This window comes from Diadema antillarum, unplaced genomic scaffold, assembly GCF_040938485.1.
Source record: "Diadema antillarum isolate AM-2024a unplaced genomic scaffold, OU_Dant_1.0 seq00001101_RagTag, whole genome shotgun sequence".
In the NCBI taxonomy this organism is placed as follows: domain Eukaryota; kingdom Metazoa; phylum Echinodermata; class Echinoidea; order Diadematoida; family Diadematidae; genus Diadema; species Diadema antillarum.
The window spans coordinates 160,014-166,587 of record NW_027271918.1 but is presented as its reverse complement, the minus strand read 5'-3'; positions in this window follow the sequence as shown (position 1 = coordinate 166,587).

Below are 6,574 nucleotides of genomic sequence, written 5' to 3'. Positions count from 1 at the left end.
ATCAATGCATGGAGTTTCGTCTCCACCTCCTTACAGTCATTTGATATTCAAAATTAAGCGGAGATAGATACAGGTGTACTCAGGAGACATGAGATATTCCCAAATAAAAATACCAAAATACCAAAATGATATCCAAAAGTGTTGGAGGGACATACATAGACCTCGCAGGGGCAAATAATTTCTTGTTCGGCTTATGGAGAAATGCATTGCATGTCATGGAAATTTATAAAATTTTATTGAGCAGGGCTTTGAACTTCTATTAAAACCAATTTGTTATTTTCCTATCGGACTCATTTGAACGTAGCTTAGCCACGTTGACGATACAGTAGAGAACGAAGAGTCATGCATGAAGTGTGAAAAAAAATCCTTCCAAATAGCCATGAAGAGGTGATTTTTTTTTTATATATAATTGACTGTAATTATAGAAGGATCTGTAAAAATCTGAATTTTTTTTTAAATCTTTTAAGATTTATTTCGAAGACAAACATTTCAATGACTTTCGTTCTAGCAATTCTATTGTCATCGACTCTTGTTTATCACTTTGTATGTATTGTGGCAAATGCATTCATGTATATATTTGCATATACATACATACATATATATATATATATATATACATATATATATATATATATATATATATATATATATATTTATATATATATATATATATATATGTATATATATATATACATATTTATATGATGAGTATATATGTGTACACATTACAGTGTAAGAATCCAACGCATCGACAGTGCAATCAGGCGACCCAGATGCCGGAGTCAAGAGGTAAAATGTTCAAACTCGAGCCGTCTGACCGCCAACACAGGTCATGCGTGTTTTACATAAGAATGGAAGGAGAGAAAGTTTGGAGAGCGGTTAGCATGATAGAGAGAAAGAGAGAGGGGGAGAGAGATGGAGGGAGAGAGAGGGAGAGACGGAGGGGGAGCGGAGCGAAGTTGGTCTCGTGTTTGTAAAGTCCTTGAGTAAACTGCGAAATAATTGCTGAACGAAAATCTTATGTACATTTTGGATTTTCGTCCATTGTCGACATCAAAAAAATCCCGCTTAATGCCGCTGGAGCTGAGGGCGAGGAAAGTCTGCTTGAAAGTGCCTACCTCGTGTTCAAAGAAAAAAAAAACTTTCAAAGGGAGTAAAACACACTCATTTGGAAAGAGAAATTTCATTTTTCCGTCTTGATGCAGGGCAGTCGTATTGACGGTGCATCAATACTTGTTTGAAGCGAGGTATCATCAATATTGTTTATCAGCATTGCCGCACATCGATGGTCAGTCTTTATTGTCATATAATCATTGTGTTGTTTTGTGGGACATCCGTTCAGAAGGGTTGACATTCAAAAACCAATGTCGATATTGATTAAATTGCTTATATCAATATATTCATATCAATACTCTCTCTCTTTGTCTTTGTATGCCCTTATCTATCAATCTATCTATTTTACTTCCTGTAAATACATCCATATACGATGAAAAGCTTCGTCATCGTTCATGAAATATAACTGAAGCCCATGCAGACCGCGTAATCAAAAGCCGACAAAACTTATGAAAGTATTAAACTCGTCTACGCGTTCCTCATCTGCAACTTTCTATCATGAAACTTCATCTAGAAATAAAATTTCATAATGACTAATAATGATATCTTGGTGTCAGTTTCGTTTCGTTATATCCTATGTGTATACTGAGAGCAACTACCATAATTAACCACACATGTATTTGTTTATCAGATGTTCTCTGCGTTGTGTTATGCATCTGGTGGTCTTTGAACAATAGTATTTTTATTTGTGTATATCTCTCGTATATGTAACGCTGGTGGAAGACACTTTTCCACATGTGGACAATTTCAGATTCAGATTCAAGTTTATTTCGTTTCTCGACAGTAAAAAAATAACATAACATACATCACTCTTTCTTCAGTGATAAGAATCGTACCAACAAAAAACAAACAAACAAACAAACAAACAAACAATCAAAGTGAGTTTAACAGAGTAAAACAGTACTTGTATGCTTGCAGTAAAGATACATTTCAATGCCTGAAGTAAATCAAAGTAAAGTAAAGTTGAATATCAACGTACACAAGGCGAAAAACGGAGGGACCCACTGAAAAGACGAAGCTTGTAGAGTGTGGGCCCCTCAGGAGAGAAAGAATCATTGAAATTATTGGTAATAATTATCGGCATCAGGACAGCAACGAAAATATCTGAAGCAACAACAGCGAAAATAGTTGTAACAGCAGAGAAAAAAAAAGAGGAAAAAATGTTTAAAAACATTGACAAAATAGAATTAGAAATGGAAGCCCATAAAGAGTCAGACAGAAAAGGAAGAAAAACACAAAATGACAACATTAACATATAAACGAACATAAAACGACACTGGGACATCGACGAGGCTAAAAAACCCGCAAAAGACAGACTACGACAGGAAGTAAGACTAGCACAACGGAGATAACGATACACGAGGGCTGGACGATGGAAAACAAAAACAAGACAGAGACAAGACCGGACGGAAAAAAAAAATAACAATCCCTCATTGTATAAGCGTATAGAGTGCAGATCCCGAAGAAAAATCCATCAACTGCATGACTAACTTAACCCAAAACTTTATTCACGAACTTGGCGGTGGTCAGCTAGTACGAGCGACAATGTGTAAGCAACTATGCGGATTTTATGAAAGGGGTATCAAAATGAATAACGTGTAAAACTAATCCGATTCATGACAAATGTTATTGTAAAATCGCAAAAGATAGGCTTTTAATTTTCTTTGAAATGAATACAAAGAGGGAGCTGTTTTTATATCGTGGTTCAGAGAATTCCAATAGTTTGGACCAGTGTAGATAAATGAATTTTTCCCTAAAATTGTTCGGAAAAAAGGTAAATGAAATTCATTTGAACGTCGGGTGGGATAGGAGTGAAATGATTGGTTTTTAAGGAACATTGAATCAAAAATAGATGGAAGTGAACTGTTATTAAACATGTACATAAATTGACCTAAGTTCAATAAAAACAACTCATTTATTTTTAGTAGCTTATTAGACGCAAACAGTAAATTTGTATGTGAACGTGTAGGAGAATGACAAATAATACGGAGGGCTTTTTTCTGCAGTAACAACACTCTATTCAAGAGGGTCTGATGAGTATTACCCCAAGCCAAAATTCCATAATTCAAATAAGGCAGTATCAAAGTGGAGTATAACATGAGTAATGACTTTTGAGGAATATAAAATTTCAATCTGTTCAAAACACCTATATTACGTGAAATAATTTTACATATATGATCAATATGTGTTTTCCAAGACAGTTTATTGTCAACAATTATACCAAGAAATTTAAAATCTAATACACTTTCTAAATTAATATCATCTAAAACTATGTTAGAATTTAGTGCTTCGACAGTATTACTGAAAAGCATATATTTTGTTTTTTGAACATTCAATGATAATTTATTAGCCCTGACCCAATTAGTAACTTTTAACAGTTCTGTGTTAACTTTTTGGACTAAAATATCAACATCGTTGTGAGCAAAAATAACAGTGGTATCATCTGCAAAATGAATAAAAGAAAGTATTTCAGAAACAGAAGAAAAGTCATTGATATATACTATGAATAGCAACGGTCCTAATAAACTTCCCTGAGGAACACCACACTTAACATCTCTTATAACTGAATTATTATCTTTAATAGTAACAAACTGTTTTCTATTACCTAAGTAACTCTTAAGCCACTCCAAGGCCTTCCCACGTATTCCACAATACAACATTCAATTCAGTTCAATTCAATTCAATTCAGTTCAATTCAATTCAATTCAATTCATTTCATTTCGATTCGATTCAATTCAATTTATGTAAATTCAACTTAACTCAATTTAATTCAATTCAATTCATTTCAATTCAACTTAACACAAACATAGCTGGAGAAATCAAAGCAAGTTCGTATTTCTTATTCTCACTAGATTCAAAGACAGTTTCTAGTTGTCATCTTCAGTCAGAATACAACGTCTTTTTAATTTTTCAGGTGTTCATTCCACCGATGGGCTCATCATTAGCTAATGTTCACTAGCTCGTTTGGTTTAACATTGGCTGAGAACGGGTGTCTTTCCATGAGTCATGTTGTCAATAAAGCAGTTCACTGGACTAAACTTTTATGTGAACACAACGTGTTAGTCTCCGATTACCAGTTGTTTGTTAGACGGTGTCAAATCCTCGGGCGTTTAGCCTGTGACCATTGTTACACAGAATCGTTACAAAGGATATACCCGGCTTGACTACAATGGCCCTTTCCTCTAATTCATGCACGCCAACAGCGGAAAAGACGTTGAAAGTATAATGTGTGTATAAAAGAAATACAGCACACAGGACATTCGTTTCAGCTGATCGCCAGTGGTATATGAGTATGATGTATACATGAAAATGTAATTCTTAGAAATCCTATGATTTGCTGGACAGTCCTAACGTGAGGTGATTCTTAATGATAATTATGCTATGTATTATAGCTATACATCATATCATTGTACACTACTCTGTATCACGTACACTGCATCATTATGCCTAATATCACAATGAGTAAATCATATCAATACAATGTATATTGGAGTATACATATGATACCATATCACATCGTATTGTACAAATAGCACAGTTTAAACTATTTGCCCAGAGGTGACTTCTCAACAGTGTTATTATATGCCCCGAGCCGTGACCCGAAAAAAGGCAGTTTATATACAGCATCCCACTTAATTCATATATATTTATTCTATACTAACGTCAGGCAATGAAGTTAAGTTGGTGTGCTACCGGTCAGAACGAGTATAATTTCTTAATGCGCAAATATAGATATTACGCCGGCAAGATACAGTGTACTTACCCCGGGGTATACTTACGCGTATTTTGAAAACCCGCTAGCTGACCGCTGGGCAGGCAGTATAGCGAAAACTAGTGACTGCACCTTTGACAAATCAAAGTCGAGTATTCATCCAATGAGGTATGCAATTAACTTACGATAGATATATTATGTGTATTTCAGCTCTTCTTGGAAATTTATGTGGTCTTTATGTGTATCTGCGAATAAGTATGAGAAGAGTCAAAAGGTCATTGTCATTCATGATAGATCTATTGGGACAATAACAGATATTAATGCCAAAGGTCATCGACACTCTATCGTTATCGCTATTGGAAGTATGCACTGATTACACTGTGTCATTCCTTCTGCGGTATGTATCTTTATCTATATTCATGGTACATCTTTTTTTTTCCCTCGGGACATTGGCGCGTGTCTAACTGATCAGTTGACTGCTTCCGTTTCATATTGTGTAATCTGCGGTTATCGATGGACACGCCCGTGTTACTTCATAATCAAGGATTCTACCTTTAAGCATCACACCATTTGCATGAGATCTTCAAGCTTTTGCTTATGATCCACGCAATATGGGTTTAGTGTCCATGTACTAAACTATGAAAACTAAAATGAATAGCATGTGAAAAAAACGATAAAGACTGTCAAAGTGGAATGAAAGGCTTTAAAGGGGATGGCTAGTAACTGATCAGTGGGAATCAGTGGGAATGCTGGGGGATGATTGTTCCAATCCTTGTGGGATTCATTTAAGAGTACATTATATATCTATTGTTGTGTGAAAACTATTTGCTTCAGAATGGTCTCATATTCAAGTAATGTTTGTCTACTCGTAATAAACACACCTTAACAATTTAGGGGCATTTAGCCCACGAGTTCGACATTGAAAAACGGCCCACGGGTCATACATCCCACAAGTCATACAGCCCATGAGTTCGACACTAGGTAAAACAGCCCACGAATTCGACAGATACAACACGGGCCTTAATGTGTCGGTCTCGTGGGCCTTGTTTGCTTAGTGTCGAACTCATGGGCTTCTATGAATTCGTGGGCTGTGTAACTCGTGGGCTGTATGACTCATGGGCTGCATGACTCGTACGCTGTATGACTCGTGGGTGTCGGTCTCGTGACGTGCAGCCGTAATGTATGGGACGTGCCCTGTCTGATCCTACCTCTATTGATATCTTTCACGTTTGGTCATCGCCTCCAAAACTCGCCTGCACCATCACCCAAACCGCCACTTGTTCAGCTCTTTAAACCCCGATATGCGTTGATTGTTCGTCCACGTTATTATCGACCATTCTTTGTGATGTAAGAACCAGTTACCTCGCCCGAAATGTGAGTAGAAATCTCACTTCTCCACAATCTGATCCATATGACCATAATGTACTTTTCAGTAAGTGGCCAGAGATTTCAAACCCGAATGAATGGGTATGTGTGTTCGTATAATGCTTTGCACGTACCTGCTCATTTTCATTTTCTTTTCTTTTTTTGTGCCAAATGTGATAAATGGAGGAGGTACACGACAGCAAAACTGTAATATCTATTGTTTGATTGAGTGAGAAAGTTTGCCGTCTTAAATCAACACGAATTCGTTGAAAGGAGGAGAAAAAGGGGAGAATTCTCTTTTTCTTTAAGATTTAGAGGGAATGGTGGATCAAGAGGAACAAGTGGCTGCGAGTAAAACGAGTAAGAAAACATGCCCCTTGTCTG